Here is an 18,391-nt window from a genome sequence, read left to right as displayed (position 1 = left end):
TTGAAAATCGGCATTTTTGCATGGGGATCCATTGGTGTAGGCGTGTAGACGCCTTAAAGCTGCGCGTTAGTGGCGTTAGACGCGGCATACGCACGTAATGACGCACGTAAACGCACCAACGTGCCCAACGCACCAACGCGCAAAGTTAAAAAAAATTGAACTTTTGACGCGCCTACGTGTGACGCTTAACCGTGATAGCCAACCAGCGTGGAGCTTGACCCGACGTCACCGGCAGAGAGTAGTGGCGCTTGCACAGAAGCATATGGCGGACATCTTTCTTTATTCTGGGTGGAAATAGTAAAATAGTTAAAAGCATTTATGTAAACATTTTTAGCGAGAAATGTGCATTTTACTTTCATAATGTTCGCTCGGTGAATGTGTAGGATGTTTGGTTTGATAGTTATGACGAAGAGGGAACGCTCCATTCACTTGCATGGACAGCGTCTCTGGTTGCTAAGCAACCTCAACGTCTTGGCGGACTATATCTCTGCTGATCAACACTACGAATGCTGCAAACACACCAGACACACCATGTGAAGTTATTTAACCCAATTATTGTTATTTTTATCCGAGATTATATAATGTAACCCGATCTAAGCTCTTTCATGCACCCAAACACGGCGGCGTTTGGGTTTCACGGCGGCGTTCGGACTCCTAAATCCAGCGCAGCCACAGGCGCGTTAGGCGCGTTGTTACACGCGTTATCCAACGCGAGTAACTTGTTTGGTGAGGCCGTACCATTACACACGTTAAAGCGGCGCGTTAGTGGCGTTAGACGCGGCATACGCACGTAATGGCGCACGTAAACACACCAACGCGCCAAACGCACCAACCAACAAGTAACCGAGTGGTTAGTGGCATTCGTGAAGTTTCGGCGCAATATATGGTTTCTGTCGTGTTTTATTGCACATTTATCGCCAGTTGATTTCAGTTGGAAGACTCATTACTGCACGTTGATATTACTCCGCCGAACCGGAAAGGTGGGCTGTTCACATTGGTTTGAAGTCTTGTACCGAGCACCTCGGATTAGGGAAAATCACATAGAAAATCACTGAAAATGGATTATGAAAGGTGGCTTCTGGAGAACGCACTCGATTTTGATTTTGACGGCAGAGGATATCGTTTTGAACCAGAATTCACCCAAGAGGAGCTATGTGAGATGGAGGCTAGGGCTACGGAGGCGCCTGAAGCTCCGGCTGAAGCGGTCCCCAGGATCACGGGAAATTGGTGGTGTGCCTGTGGGAAGTGCAGGCAGATGCCGACGGAAGTCGAAAGTAGGTGCTGCACAGAGTGGGACCTTGTGCGGAAGTTTATATGCGGTTGTGAGGTATCTGAAGAAATAGTTCCAATTAGCAACTAACACGGATGGAAACCATATATTGCGCTGACAATTTTTTTTAAACTTCACGAATGCCACTAACCACTCGGTTACTTGCACATTTTTGAAAACGAACGTTTAGGGTTGCTGGGTTGACAGGTTTGTGTATGCAAACAGACAACCATTGTGAAGCAGGCAGGAGCGATTCAAAATGAGCCAAATACCCGAGAAAGGACAAATAGTTCAAATTTCGGTGTCACCCACTCTATTTCATCCTAAACAAACCAGAAAGGGGGCTCAATGTTCAAAATACCGGAATTGTCCTTTAAATTTTTTGAACTCGGGGCGTTAGTGCGTTGGGCGCCTTACTGCGTTTACGTGCATAATTACGTGCGTCTGCCGCGTCTAACGCCCCTAATGCGACGCTTCAACGCGTGTAACGCGTCTACGCGCCTATACCAATGGTTCCCGACGCCCCAAACGCGAGTAACGCGGTTGGTGTGGCCGTACCTTAACATCCACAGCGTCTGAAGCTAAGCTAACAGAGGCTGTTGATAAAACTGAAGTAGGCCTACAATGGCGGAAAGTACTGGATCTGACATAAAAGATGGCACCATGCAAAAGTTCACAATTTTCGAAAGAAATACAGTTCACCAACTAATACTCTTCACTAGAAATGTTGTGTGAAATGATTTTCAAGCAGTCTTGCGGTATTCGTTTGGTTCACGTGACATCACTGTAGCTTTGCGCCGCCATCTTGATGACCGATCCCACCCACTGACCCACTGATTTCAGTGGTAACTCAGCACCAACAACAACGCCTACGATCACAATCAAACAATGAGGATGCGCTATTTTATTCTCTTTAGTGCAAGTAATGAAAGGTTCTGATGGATGGCATATCCATGTAGCTTACTAATGAATAAAATCTATACAAAAAACGTTGACATATGACCCACTATGTTCTGCTCCATATACCCAATGTTGACAACGTCCCAGCCAAAGAGTATTGTTATTAATACCTCATCCATTGTCCAAAATAATCCATAGTAATTCAAATCGGGTTTTGTGGTGGGTACAAAATGAATCTTGAAGAAAACTCGTCCCATGCGTCCCCGGCAAAATTATCGTCAATGATTTGATGACGGATTTCAACGATCAATGATAGTAACCCACCACAAACTGTTCACAAGAAGTCACAAATATATAGTACTTAAAGGTCCCATGACATGAAAATCTCACTTTGTGAGGTTTTCTAACATAAATATGAGTTCCCCTAGCCTGCCTATGGTCCCCCAGTGGCTAAAACTTGCGTTTGGTGTAAAACGAGCACTAGCTGTTCTGCTCGCCTTTGAAAAAACGGAGGCTCAAGCGCGCTGATTTGGAATGTCTGTGCTCATGACGTCATGAGGAATCTCGGCTCCTCCCCTTACTCTGCCTGGCCCTCCCAGAGACGTTGGCCCGCCAATGAGACTCGACCGTGCGAGCGCCACATGTGTGTGTGTGAATACACACACTGTAACGCAAGTGTTTCTTGTCGGTTCTTTGACGTGTCTTGTATTTCCACAACGAGACTGTCGTGGGGGTTATCTGAGCCATGTTTGAGAAGGAATTGGGGGAAAGGAACTTTGGTTTGACTCGCTGAAGTACATGAACTGCGACATGCCGCCGGTTGCCGCGAGGCACCATCGCCCGGCAGCGGGCAGCTGGTAGCAGGCAGCGCGCGGTTCAGTCGACTTCAGGTTGATGTGAAAGTGGAAGAACCAGAGACGTCGCAGAACCCGACAAAGTCGTTTGTGATTCATAATATCGTCTGGAGGCGCACACAATATATTATATGATATAGATATCTATGTATTATATGATATTATTTAAATATAGAGCTCCAGGACTGTAACGCAAGTGTTGTACACTTCCTTGTTATTTGGCGCATAACGCGTCGGACTCTCGTCTCTGGTATTTCTACAACGAGACTCGTATTGGGGGTTATCTCAGCCAAGGTTGAGAATGAATTGGGGGGAAAGAACTTTGGCTTCGACTCCCTCAAGTCAAGAACATGAACCACGACAAGGAGGAGAAAGGGATCTTTGCCGGGCAGCGCTTAGGCACCTCCGCCTCCGGCGGTGGTCCCTCAGCGGGGCTCAAGCGGGAGACATTCGCCGCCAAAAATCCCTTTCTCCTCCATGTCGTTGTTCATGTTCTTGAGGGAGTCAAATCCAAAGTTCCTTCCCCCCAATTCATGCTCAACTTTGGCTGAGATAACCCCCAATACGAGTCTCGTTGTAGAAATACCAGAGACGAGAGTCCGACGCGTTATGCGCCATCACACCAACAGCAGAACGGTTATCCAAATAACAAGGAAGTGTACAAATCTTGCGTTACAGTCCTGGAGCTCTATATCTAAATAATATCATATAATACATAGATATCTATATCATATAACATATTGTGTGCGCCTCCAGACGATATTATGAATCACAAACGACTTTGACGGGTTCTGCGACGTCTCTGGTTCTTCCACTTTCACATCAACCTGAAGTCGACTGAACTGCGCGCTGCCTGCTGCCGGCTGCCCGCTGCCGGGCGATGGTGCCTCGCGGCATGTCGCAGTTCATGTAGCCTACTTCAGCGAGTCAAACCAAAGTTCCTTTCCCCCAATTCCTTCTCAACCATGGCTCAGATAACCCCCACGACAGTCTCGTTTTGGAAATACAAGACACGTCAAAGAACCGACAAGAAACACTTGCGTTACAGTGTGTGTATTCACATTGATGTGGACGTTGAAGAACCAGGAACGTCGGAATATCGGCTCACACAGCTTTTGGCCGTGATAATATGTATTATATGATATAGATATCTGTGTAGGCTATATGATAATATTTAGATATATAGCTCCAGGACTCCCGTGTGTTCTAGAATATTTACAGAACACGGCTAAAGGCTGTGTGCGCCTCGCCATTGCGATACATCCACTGTAAACAGAGCGCATGGTACCGTCCTGGCTGCAAGCTGCTCAGGGCCACACCCCCACCCTCCTCCTTGACACGCCCACCGAAACAGCGCATTTGGGGGAAGCTCAATGTGCGACTGGCTCGGAGTGGCTGTAACTCTGCACCACGGCTGAATTTCAGGAACGTCTTTGAATACTGTGTTAGTTGCCCACTAATACCTATATTAAAGAATACATAAAATAGCATGTCATGGGACCTTTAAAGTCCCACTATGCAACTTTTTTAGCCAAAATTACATTAAGTATGCAGGTTGAGAGTTATGCTGATGGTTCTGCATCCATTTCTGGGTCGATTGGTGGGTGTGTCATTTACCCATGTCGCCTCTCCAGTGAAAAAGCGCATATGCAACTTGCTCTGTTCGGACCGACACAATCCGGATGTGACGCAACGGAAGTATCCTCGAAAATGTAGTCAGATTGTAGTTTCGAAAATGCTTTACGGCACAGACACACACCCAAACATGGCACCGGCTAGATATAAACAGCCAGTTGCGAGGCAATTGTTGCATTCATCATGGATCAATCGACTATGGTACGGCCACACCAACCGCGTTACGGTGCGGCCACACCAAACGCGTTACTCGCGTTCGATAACGCGAGTAACCTGACGCTTGATCATTGTGTGGTGGTTACTCGGTTCAACGCTTCCAACGCGTCAACGCAGCAAGATGAGTCCATGTCCATGCAAGTGAACGGAGCGTTCCCTCTTCGTCATAACTATCAAACCAAACATCCTTCACATTCACCGAGCGAGTATTATGAAAGTAAAATGCACATTTCTCGCTAAAAATGTTTCCATAAACGCATTTAATGGCGGAACTATGTTACTATTTCCACCCTGAATAAAGATAGTTGTCGGCCGTGGCTGCGCTGGAGTCCGAGGTAGGAAACACAAACGCCGCCGTGTTTGGGTGATAGAGCTTAGATCGGGTTAGATTAAATAATCTCTTATATAAATAACAATAATCGGGTTGAATAACTTCACATGGTGTGTCTGGTGTGTTTCCAGCATTCGTAGTGTTGATCAGGAGAGAAATAGTCCGCCAAGACGTTGAGGTTGCTTAGCATCCAGAGACTCTGTCCATGCAAGTGAACGGAGCGTTCCCTCTCCGTCATAACTATCAAACCAAACATCCTTCACATTCACCGAGCGAACATAATGAAAGTAAAATGCACATTTCTCGCTAAAAATGTTTCCATAAACGCATTTAATGGCGTAACTATGTTACTATTTCCACCCCCAGAATAAAGAAAGATGTCGGCCGTATGCTTCTGTGCAAGGGTCACTACTCTCTGTCGGTGATGTCGGGTCAAGCTCCACGCTGATTGGCTATCGTGGCTAAGCGTCACACGTTGGAGCGTTGAAAGTTCTGAACTCCGGGCGTTGGTGCTTTACGGCACAGACCCCCAAACGCGGAACCGGCTCGATATAAACACAAGTAACTAAGGGATTGTTATATTCATCATAGATCAGCCGACTAAAAAGAGACAGAGAAACCCAATGTCGGAGGAACAGAAGAAGAGAAAAGGGAGACTGACAGAGAGGCCAGACACGAGTAAACGTTGAGCAAGCTTTTCAGGAATAGCGTGAACTGAAAGAAAAAGAAGACTGCAAATCAGACGCCGACTCAGCCGTGTTGCTTTTGAAATTGAAAGTACCTTTGGGTGATCTTTGTCTTCGTGGTATTCTTGATGTTGATAGTCTCTGTACAAATGTGTTTGCTCAACCATTTTGTTGTGAGCCCTGTAAAAATTGTTTTCTCGACCGCTTTGTTGAGCCCTGTATGTTTCTAGCTTGCTTGGTTGCAACCATATAAACACCTTTGTTTCCATGGGTGTTTTGCTGTTCGTCCGTCTCGTCCCCCAGATACAGACTGAATCCCCGAATCCAGGTTCTTGTTTATTTAGATTATTATGTTGGCCAAACCTCTTACACTGATTGTTCTGTTCAACCTAAGATATAACAATTATAATCTAGGATATACATTCTCCCCGTCAACTATAAAAAAGGATGGATTTATGTTTATTGCAATACAAATACACCTTTTTAAAAATGTATAACCTTGCCTACACTTTATGAACATCTACTTCGGACATGGCTCCACGCATTCGCCGGCTTCTTTGAAAACAAATGCACATGGCTCGCGTAGAAGTGCATGGGGAAGGGTCGTCAACGAGTTGTTACGACAGTGTTGTGAAATATCTACTACGAAGCTGTAGGGGGCGCTGTGTAGAGAAATGTGCGTGCCAAAACCAAGAAAACAGCCAAGAAATGCCCGAAGTTGCATAGTGGGCCTTTAACTTGGCCATTATCAGATAAAGATTATTGGTGGCCAAGTGCCTCACTTTAGCGTCCTTCACCCATCCAGCAACAGCATATTGTTTAGGCCTGCAGCGGATTCGAATTGTATCCGAATCCGTTCGGTTCGTTTACCACAGTTCGGAGCATTCTGGAGATCCGCGGATTTCGGTTTCATGAAGGCATTGCCTTATGTAGCGTATTTTGCCTACTGTAGCCTACGTCCGATACAAAGGGGGTTTAGGACCCAGCGGAATGCATTCTCTCCAGTGCTGCCCGAGCCAATGAGACTTTTCCCGCCCCTCCCTTCAGCCTGTCAGCGTTCAAAACAAACTGGGCTTTAAACTTTAAGCGGTCCATGACAATTTATGAATGGAAATGGAAAATTTAATGAGACTGACAAGGGGAGATACACAAGTTTGACAGAAGAGGAAATTGGAAAGGCACACTTGACCGTAAGGGGCTATTTTACTGTAACTCTCCAGTGTAACGGTAGCTGTAATAGGTTGTTTTCTGAAGTTCAAGCGCACAATTCCTAAATTTAAAGAAAGTAATTGATACAATTATATTCTAAATATAGGGGAGATAAATACAAATGGGTGATAAGCGGGATAACGGCCTTCGAGGTCGACCGGTTTGATGGAAATAATGGACAGGTAGAGGCAACTCTGGCTTCATGCTGCGCTCGTCGCCAGAGTTCTAAGCCTCGTCGGCTGTTATCCCTTACATGTTACACTCAGTGCACCATGTTTTCAAATGCATTTAGGGGAACATTTATTGCACAAAAACGCCTTGCAAGTTGTCTGATTGCAGTCAATTAACACATTGCAAATAGCCTGTGGGTCTCATTCATTTTTGTGTTTCTCCCCCAAACCCTCCGTCAAAAAAAAGTCTGCCTTTTTACTATCACGGACATGATCCTAATCCGAACCGTATCCGAAACCGAGGCCCAAAACGGTTATCTGAACCGAACCGTGGACACACTGATCCGTTTCACCACTAATATTGTTAGGCATCAGTGCTCTTGAACGCTTTCAAGATATCTTCACTGTATGGGGAGGGGTTGTGGACTAAATAAATATATGCGTCATGAAAATTGATTTTAGGCAAGCGTGAGGCAGATACTAATGGACTAAAAAAAACTGGGGGTAACAAATGAGGATCGGATTTTTCCAGATATCTCTGTCTCTCTCACATTCAGATGAGCGGTGTGGGCGGTGTGACACCAAATTTGTACCGGGTGCCAAATTTGTACTGGGTACGTAATCAGTTGTCCGTTGTCAGGCAACGGACAACAGATTACGTTGGGTTGTCCGTTGCCAGGCAGGTTTAAAAAAAAAAAAACGCGCTCATGTTGCCAAAGACGAAATAATATAATACAGATAACGGATCGCTAGATAACACTTGTTTTTACTTTATATTTGTATTGTATTGAATTGTTTAATCGAATTTAGCTAGTAAACTTAGTGTTTAAAGCAGGTTTCAAAAAACATTCGCGCTCATGTTGCCAAAGATGAAATAACATAATACAGATAACGGATTGCTAGATAACACTTGTTTTTACTTCATATTTGTATTGCATTTAATTGTTTAATCGAATTTAGCTAGTAAACTGAGTGTTTAAAGTGTATAATAGTCTAGCTAGCTTGTGTTAATTTCATTTCCTTAATTTAATTTAGAGATTAGATTATAGGTAATAGATAGGGTTAGAGTTAGGGTTAGGGTACAAATTTGGCACCCGTACAAATTTGGTGTGACAGCTGTTATACTAGGCGAGATCGGTCGTGCAAATGGCGGTGTCACACCAAATTTGTACCGCCTACGTTATCCATACGTAATCCATTCCAAACCTGCCTGGCAACAGACGATCGCGCAGAGCGTTGCCTGGCAACGGACGATTGCGTCGAATGACGTGGGAAGGTTCAAGAACATTCGCAAACTCGTTCATTGAGCGCGACAAGACAGATAACACTTAATTTTACAAATTACATTTATTAGCGTTCCTAACTTTATATTTGTATTGTATTGTATTTATCTATTTCCCTAAACAGTAATAGCTAAATGTTATGGGGATAATGCGAATAATAATAATATAAAACATTTACCTGTTAGTAAATGCCTGCTCACCTATCTACCCATCTATCTATCTATCTATTATCTATCTATCTATCTATCTATTACCTATAATCTATTATCTAAATTAAATTAACACAAGCTAGCTAGACTATGATACACTTTAAACACTCAGTTTACTAGCTAAATTCGATAAAACAATTAAATACAATACAAATATAAAGTAAAAACAAGTGTTATGTATCGATCCGTTGTATTATATTATTTCGTCTTTGGCAACATGAGTGGGAATGTTTTTTGAAACCGGCCTGGCAATGGACAACCCCTTACGTAATCTGTTTTTCGTTGCCTGGCAACGGACAACTGATTACGTGCCCGGTACAAATTTGGCGCCCGGTACAAATTTGGTGTGACAGCAGCGTTCCAGAAAACGTGAGTAGATGAACCGTATGAATCAGCTTGGTAGATGGAACAGCGAGGTGTCCAATAGTATCCAGCTGCAGCCCCGGAGAACAACACCCTGGCGTGACAGAACACCCAGGCGGGACGGAAGTACTGTGGCTGGACGGAAGTTACCTCCGATTATTTTTTTATAGACAAATAAACTTATTTATCGCTTGAATTAACATAACAAAGAAATAAAAATATATTTCGACACTTTAGTAACCATTTTTAGAGCTTAAAAACGTTTTTTTAACGTTATTTAGACAAATACCTCAGGATTTTTTCTTTGCGTTATTAAACTCATTAGACCAAACAATTAACATAATAAAACAATATTTTGACATGTCAGTAAGCATTTTTATAGCTTAATTCTTTTAATTCATTTAATTTATTTAGACAAATAAACTAACTTAGTGTGTAGACAATTATTTAATGGAATTTAGTGTATTATACACTTTACTCATTAAGTAATTGACCATTAGAATTAAGTAATTAGAATTAAGTAATTGTTTTAATATGTCTAATAGAATCATATACATTTTTTTGCTAAGTATATCACCATAATTTGATATAAATATACATTGAAGAATAACCACACCAAAGTTTCCTCACAATTTATTTAACAAATAATCTACAGAAGCTTAAAGATATAGCTTCTTCAAGCTGACTGCCATCAGCTCCAACTCACTGTCAAAGAATCAAACAGTCCAATCAATATTAAGCCTATACAATATACTATTTGGATTCTGTCACTGGAAACGTCATTCACTTCTCTTTTTCGCTTCAGTCTGAAGACTGGTGGAAGTAGTCCTGTCGCCATTTGTTTGGCTTCCTCCATGAAGTGTGGGAACCTTCTGCCGTGCCTGTATAAATAAAGAGAAATTATGATGATAGGAATTATACATATTTTGTTAATATTGGGGTTGAGGTATATATTCATATTTGAAATAAACAAAAACATATCAACCAAGGTGGAAGTTCTCAAGCAGTACTGTGCACCACCATTTTCTGAGGACTGGCATGACTTTCAAAAGTAAGGGGATATTGCAAGAATTGACAATGATAAAATATGTAAACAAGTATGAATTTTTCGATGTTGTAACCTTACATATGTCAAAAATCCAATTCTTATTTTAAACGTCAGCTCTTTTTTCATTTAATTTAATGCCTACTAGGGCTGGGCGATATGGACAAAATCTTATATCACGATATGAGTAATTTTATATCACGATATGGATATATATCACGATATGGTATTTTTGAAGTAAATTAAAATAATAAATGGCTTACTTCAATACTTCACATTTGATCAGTTTTTTATTTTATTTTGAACTTGAATTTCCATGCTTACAAAGGAGTAAGTAGCGAACAATCTGTCATTAACTGCAGTGTCAGTTAATGACAGATTAATATAAAATAAAAATCACAGCATCACACAAATATTTTAAATACTAATTATACACTTATAAAATAAAGTTATGTGCTGTGCAAATAGCTGGTGGTAAAAATAGAACAGTTTCTTCAATACAAATGAGATTCTTTTTCAAGTTAACAGGCGAGTCTCACACCTGCCTTGCTTCAGTCAGTGCAGTGCAATATAATTTTTTTTTTTTTTTTTTTTTTTCTCTCTCGGTATAAACGATATGGCCAAATCTCTCCCGGTAGACACTTTCATATCGTCCACGGTATGATATCGTCATATCGCCCAGCCCTAATGCCTACTTACAACAGTGAAGTTAAACGGTGCCTCCATGGCAAGGTACCAAGCATACTGCGATGGAAAAATGTAATTGGTGACAACATTCACACGCGTTGTTATATCTGTTCAGTACATTTTAAGTCTGCGACTGAGTATACCATAATCATGAGATCCCACAGTCGTTCCCATATGCCTGTGGTTGAAGTCCCTGAACCATGAAGGTAGAACATAATATTAGAAACATATCTAAAAACGATTTATTCCTTAAAAGTTAGACAATAAAAAAGGCATGACAGTTTTGCTAAATCGTGTTGCTGTAGTATCACATTGGTGATTACGGATGACACTAAATAAACCACAGCACGGCTTTAACATGCATTTTACTCAATATATTAATAATTATTATGAACAGGTTAACTCTCACTAACTTCCATGAACGAAGTGCAGCTAATTTTTCAAAAAGGGCGCAGTTTATTATTATATTCGAATTTAGCGAAAAGTAAATAAACCACGGCACGACTTTAACATGAATATTACTCAATATATTAAACATATTGACAGTCACACTTACTTCCAGGGTTCATCTTTGGTTTCCGATTTAGCGGTGTGTAAAAAAAAAGTAAAAAAAATAAATCACTTCCGTCGCGCCAGGGTTGTTGTCACGCCAGGGTGTTGTTCTCCGGGGCTGCAGCTGGACCATGAGCCCTGGACCCTACCAGAGCCCGTCTATGAAGAGCCTGGGCACTTCCTATACGCCCCATTGCGCCGATCTTAGTTGTAGTTCCATTAGACATCCACTGGGGGTGATCGCGGGCGAGTCCAGATTGAATGGGAGTCTATGGGGCTAGACGGCTAAATATATCTCTTTCACCTGCTTGTCGTTGAAGATCGCAAATTTTATTGTAGATTCCGCAAGTTCAATATAGATTATAGTTCAAAAGTCAAATTAATGAGTACTTATGTCCTTTCGATTTTTTACAGTTTGGGCTGTTGTTGGCCGTACACGCTAGCATTCTGCTAATGAATAATGATTGGGACGGACTTGCGACTGATTACGACCAGAGACCCCTCTTGATGGCATCTGAAGCTGTAGCACAATCGGAGGACTTTCCGTTCAAAGTTAATTTTGCGTACTGTATTTATATTTTCCTGCAGGCACTTTTATTTTTTAATAATAATAATAATAATAAATGAAATTTATATAGCGCTTAATATGGTACTCTAAGACGCTTTACATATTGGCCTATCAAAACTATGTAAGACAGACTAGGAATAAAAGAAAAACAGAGGTTAAACATGAAGAATAAGGTGGGAGTTAGGTGGGGAAGGCTAGTGTGAAAAGGTATGTTTTGAGGGCAGATTTGAAAGAAGAGAGGGTTGGAGAGACTTTGATGTGGGAGGGGAGTGAATTCCAAAGGGTGGGGGCAGCAACTGAGAAGGCCCGATCACCCCAAGTCCGTCGCTCAGTCCGTGGAACTTGTAGCAGGTTGGCAGAATTGGACCTGAGGAATCGGGAGGGGGCGTGGTGATGGAGGAGGTCGGCAAGGTAGGGGGGGGCTAGGCTGTTGAGGGCCTTGTAGGTGATGAGTACGATTTTGTAGTTGATTCTGTGTTTAATTGGAAGCCAATGGAGTTCACGGAGGACAGGTGTGATGTGTTCTCTGGAGCGGGTACCAGTGAGGAGGCGTGCAGCTGAGTTCTGGACATATTGAAGTTTTTTGAGGACTTTGTTGGTGGTGCCGTAGAGAAGACCATTGCAGTAGTCAAGCCTGGATGAAATGAAAGCGTGGATGAGTGTCGCAGCAGCGGTAGTTGACAGGTTGGGGCGGAGGCGGGCGATGTTTCGGAGGTGGAAAAAGGCAGTTTTGGTAATATGGTTAACATGGGGGAGGAAGGAGAGAGTGGGGTCCAGGATAACTCCAAGGTTACGGATTTTGGTGGAGGGGGTGATGGTGGAGCCGTCAATGTTAAGGGTGAAGTTCATAGTGGAGTGAGTGAGGGTGTCAGGACCAATGATGAGGATTTCGGATTTGTTGGAGTTGAGTTTGAGAAAGCTGTTTTGCATCCAGGTCTTGATGTCAGTCAAACAGTTGGAGAGGGTTGAGAGGGTGGAAGGACTGATGGTTTTGGAGGGGAGGTAAAGCTGTGTTTCATCGGCGTAACAATGGAACCGGAGTCCATGGTGACGAAGGATCTGACCAAGAGGAAGCATGTACAGAATGAAGAGGAGTGGACCAAGCACAGAACCCTGGGGGACACCGTGGATGAGAGGAGTAGTGGCTGATTGACAGTTGTTGATGGCGATGAATTGATGTCTGTCGGAGAGATAGGATCCAAGCCAGGAGAGGGTGGTCCCAGTGATGCCAAGGGTGGATTGGAGACGGGAGAGGAGAATGGAGTGATTGATCGTGTCAAAGGCAGCACTGAGGTCAAGGAGGATGAGGATATTTAGGGAGCCAGCGTCAGAGGATAGCAGAAGGTCATTGGTCACTTTGAGGAGGGCAGTTTCTGTACTGTGTTTGGAGCGGAAACCGGATTGGAAGAGTTCAAAGAGGTCGTTGGTGTCAAGGTAGGTGATGAGTTGTTTGGCAACAACACGTTCCAGGATTTTAGACAGAAAAGGTAGATTGGAGATGGGGCGGTAGTTGTTAGGGGAATCAGGATCCAGGCCGGGTTTCTTTAGTACGGGGGTGACTGATGCAAGCTTTAGGGAGGAGGGGACATGGCCGGAGGATAGAGAGGAGTTTACAGTGTTAGTGATGAGGGTGGAGAGAATGGGGAGACAGGCCTTTAGAAGTGTGGTGGGGAGAAGGTCCAGGCTGCAGGTTGTTGATTTCATGGTTGAGACTATGGAGGAAAGATCAGAGGAGGTGATGGTAGCAAATGAGGAGAAGGATTGACCGGTGGTTAGGGGGGGATCCGGTTTGGGACGTAGGGCGGGGTCGATGGTCAACTGGCTGTGGATTGTGCTGATTTTATCATTGAAGAAGGATAGGAAGTTATTGCATTTTTCAACTGAGAAGGAGTGAGAGATGGTGTCCAATGGCTTGAGGAGTGTGTTAATGGTGTTGAAGAGGGTCCTTGGATTGCTGCTGCCAGACTGGATGATTCCTGAGTAGTAGGAGGAGCGGGCTGAGTTCAGGGTGTCGTTGTATAGCTGGAGGTGTTGTTTGTACATTTCCTGGTGGACGGTAAGACCTGTTTTGTGGGAAAGCCATTCCAGTTGGCGTCGTTTGGATTTGAGATGGCGGAGTTCGTCAGTGTACCATGGGGCAGAGTGGGAGAATAAGACCAATTTAGACTGAACAGGTGCAAGCTGTTCAAGGCAGGATGAGAGGGATGAGTTATAGCAGTTAACCATAACTATAAAAATATATAACTTTTATAGTTATGTATGGTGAAAGTACATGGGTATAAATGGAATTTCTTCAATTTCTTGTGTTCAATGTTCAATGTGTTACGGTACGATATGACAACCTTAAATAATAGGGTTGAGAGGGTGCGCCGAGAGGATGGTCGCACTGACAATGGCTCCGCATGCACTACGCAGCTTTATGTTTATAATTGTTTTTATTGTTAGTTTTTTTGTACGTACTGCACTGTCGCTCATTCAGTATGATCGACTGGTACTTTTGGAAATTCGTTCGTCACTTAAAACTGAGTTTTTCTCAACTTACCGGAGTGCTTGCTGTGACTCCTTTGTCTTACCGCCGGTATGCCTACCAATACGCCGACGGAAGAGAAAGAAGAGAGGCAAGCGAGCCGGCATCCTGTGCAGATCTCGGACGAGATACTGCAACCCACCGCTTCCAAGCATTCTACTAGCGAATGTGCAATCTTCGGACAATAAACTGGACGAGCTACACGCACGGATCGAATTCCAGCGGGACATTGCAAACTGTTGTGTACTGGCGTTTACCGAGACCTGGCTGGATCCTATGGTGCCTGACTCTGCCGTCACTCCGACCGGCTTCTCCATCTACCGGCAGGACAGGACTTCCAAGTCAGGTAAAAAAAGGGGAGGAGGGGTATGCTTGATGGTTAACTCTCGCTGGGGCTCGGATGTTGCTGCACTTTCAGCACACTGCTCACCAGACCTGGAGCTGTTATCGATTAAAGTTCGCCCCTTCTACCTCCCACGGGAATTCAGCTCCGTTATTGTCACAGCAGTATACATTCCACCGCAGGCGGACAAAACGTGCGCGTTAGAGGAACTTTACAGAGTAATTAATGGACTTGAGGATGCTCACCCTGAGGCGGTTTCTATTGTTGTTGGAGACTTCAATAGGACCAACATGAAGAAAGTTTTACCGAAGTACTATCAACACATAAACTTTCCTACCCGGGGTGATCAGATTCTTGACCATTGCTACTCACAGATTCGAAAGTGTTACAAACCCCTCCCCCGCCCCGCTTTCGGAAAATCGGATCACACCTCCATTATGCTTATCCCTACCTACAAACAGCGCCTAAAACAGGAAAAACCGGTTTCTAGGGCAGTTCAACGCTGGAGTGCTGAAGCCATTAGCACTCTGCAGGACTGCTTTGACACAACAGATTGGCAGATGTTCTTTGTTGCAGCTGATGGGGACATCAATGAATACACAGACTCTGTCTCCTCATACATCTCCAAATGCATTGATGATGTCGTACCTAGGGTCAGTGTTAGGACCTTCCCAAACCAAAAGCCCTGGGTAAATGGTAATGTCCGTGCTAAGCTCAAAGCACGGTCCTCTGCCTTTAACTCTGGTGACCAGGAGGCTTTGGGGAAGTCCAGATGTGACCTGCGGACGGCCATCAGAGATGCAAAGAGAGAATACAGGGACAAGCTGGAGTCCACCTACCTCAGCTCTGACCCCCGACGCCTGTGGGGTGGCCTGCGACACATCACTGGCTATAAAGGGAGAAATAGCAGTGATGATCAGCCTGCCGCCTCTCTCCCTGACGACCTCAACACCTTTTACGGAAGGTTTGAGGCAACCAACCCCCTTCCTTCAGCAAGACTGGCCGAGGACCAGGACGACTACACTCTGTCCCTGACCATGGCTGACGTGAGGCGAGAGCTCCAAAGGGTGAACCCCCGGAAGTCATCGGGGCCCGATGGAGTCCCAGGCCGCGTCCTCAGGGGGTGCGCTGACCAGCTTGCGGAGGTATTCACCTCCATATTCAACTTATAACTGCATCTGTCTGAAGTCCCCACCTGCTTCAAACAGGCCACCATCATCCCCATACCAAAGAAAACATCAGTAACCTGCTTGAATGACTACCGCCCTGTAGCACTGACCTCCACAATTATGAAGTGCTTTGAGCGGCTGGTCAGAACCCACATCTGCTCTACCCTTCCCAACACCCTGGACCCCTTTCAGTTTGCATACCGTCCAAACCGATCAACAGACGATGCCATTGCCCTAGCTACACACGCCACCCTCTCCCACCTGGAAAAGAGCAACACATATGTGAGGATGCTGTTTGTGGACTACAGCTCAGCATTCAACACTATTGTGCCTGCCAAGCTCGTCCCGAAGCTCAGGGGCCTGGGTCTTAAAACACCCCTGTGCAACTGGATCCTGGACTTCCTGACGAGCAGACCCCAGGTGGTGAGAATGGGCAACCACACCTCCTCCTCACTGACCCTGAGTACCGGGGCCCCCCAGGGCTGCGTACTCAGTCCCCTCCTGTACTCCCTGTACACGCATGACTGTGTGGCAACACACAGTTCCAACATCATCCTGAAGTTTGCAGACGACACTACCATCCTGGGTCTCATCTCTAACAACGATGAGACCGCCTATAGAGATGAGGTAGGGTCTTGGCAGAATGGTGCCAAGACAACAACCTTTCTCTCAACGTCTGCAAAACCAAGGAAATGATCGTGGATTTCAGGAAGCTGCAGAGGGGGGGTCAGGACCCCATACACATCGAGGGAGCTGAAGTGGAGAGAGTCTCCAACTTCAAATTCCTCGGTGTGTACATCAAGGATGACCTAACCTGGTCCATGCAGGCAGGCTCAGCAGTCAAAACTGCACAGAAGCGGCTATACTTCTTGAGGAGACTCAAGAAGTTTGGCATGTCTTCAAAAACTTTAACAAACTTTTACAGATGCACCATTGAGAGCATCCTCTCAGGCTGCATCACTGCCTGGTATGGTAGCTGCTCCGCTGCTGACCGCAAGGCCCTGCAGAGGGTGGTGAAGACAGCGGAGCGTATCACCGGCAGCCATCTCCCCTCCGTGCAAGGCATCTACAACAGTAGATGCCTGAGGAAAGCAAAAAAGATTCTAAAGGACAACAGCCACCCAGGCTATGGACTGTTCTCATTGCTGTCGTCTGGTAGACGCTACCGGAGCATCCGAACACGGACTACCAGACTCACAAATAGCTTTTTCCCCCTGGCTGTAAGGCTTCTGAATCAGAAAAACTGAACCTCTGAACAGTTGCCACCTCCACCTACTCCCTGCTCCCCCACTCATACAATTCACTTCATAGATATATTTGCACAATTTTAAAAACTTTTAACTTATGCTTAGCATTTCTTTTTAACTTATTCTCTATTCACACTTAAACTGCTGCTAGCCCTTCTACTGTACTCTGCTACAGAGATATATGTTGTTTTTTAAATTGTTGTATGTTAAATGTTACATTTTATTGTCATATTGTTTTAGAGTTTTATGTTATTTTTGTTATATGTATGACGTCTACTGCGTAGATGAATGATGCTTGCCAAGTCGTAAGAATTTTGCTGTGCTGAAGCAATTTGGTACATGCAACAATAAACACACTTTGACTTTGACTTTGACTTTAATATAGTCAATGTCCCACTCAATATCATTTCATCTGTCATTGTCTATTTTTCGAAAATAAATTTCTCTGCCCTGCAACACATAGGCTAGTTAACACATGTTTGTTAAATGAGAAATATGGTCTAGGTCACATTGAAACAGTAATTATACAAACATTATACCAACATAGCAACAGGCAAGTTTATTCAAACATCACACTAACAAGAACACAATAAGAACAGTAACTAATAGTAAATAAACAAAAAAATGAGAAATGATTTAACAACACTGAACATACTGAACAGAGGCAGGGAAAAAAGACAGAGGAAGAAGACTTGTCCGTTGTCACAGCATCAAGGTCCAACTAGAGATCAAGAAAGGAAGAGCCATGAGGAGGAGCACAACAGAACACTGTGCTCTCTAGGAGATTGTTTACTGATGTAAACTAAGTTTATGCAGTCTTAAAATTATGATTCAAATCCAGGTTTCTATTTCAGGAGAAAGATAGATAATCAGCCGACAGCCAGCCAGCTGATAGCAGCTAGCACTAGATAGAAATCAATGGTCAATTGATTGAATGGTCAATCAATGGTGATGTCGTTACTAATGAGGATTAAAAAAAAACACTCTGTAAGTAACATACATATGTAAAACATTCGCGCATTTCTTTTTTTTACATCAGCTCACTAAAACTCCCTGTAACTCATGTATGAAGCAAAAAAGAAAGCCTTACCTCCAACAGCTGGTGTTATCGTGCGAAAAGGGAATGA

At 44.0% G+C, this 18,391-nt stretch overlaps 1 protein-coding gene across 1 annotated transcript in view; it reads left to right on the top strand.

Annotated features, from left to right (window-relative positions):
- LOC115529154 (zinc finger protein 221) overlaps positions 1-18,391 on the top strand; it is a 28,111-nt gene that overhangs the window by 5,441 nt on the left and 4,279 nt on the right. The gene's annotated exons all lie outside the window — the stretch shown is intronic.

Source organism: Gadus morhua, chromosome 2 (assembly GCF_902167405.1).
Source record: "Gadus morhua chromosome 2, gadMor3.0, whole genome shotgun sequence".
Classification (NCBI taxonomy): domain Eukaryota; kingdom Metazoa; phylum Chordata; class Actinopteri; order Gadiformes; family Gadidae; genus Gadus; species Gadus morhua.
The sequence above is the reverse complement of the archived record's forward strand: the minus strand, read 5'-3'. Positions and strand labels throughout refer to the sequence as shown.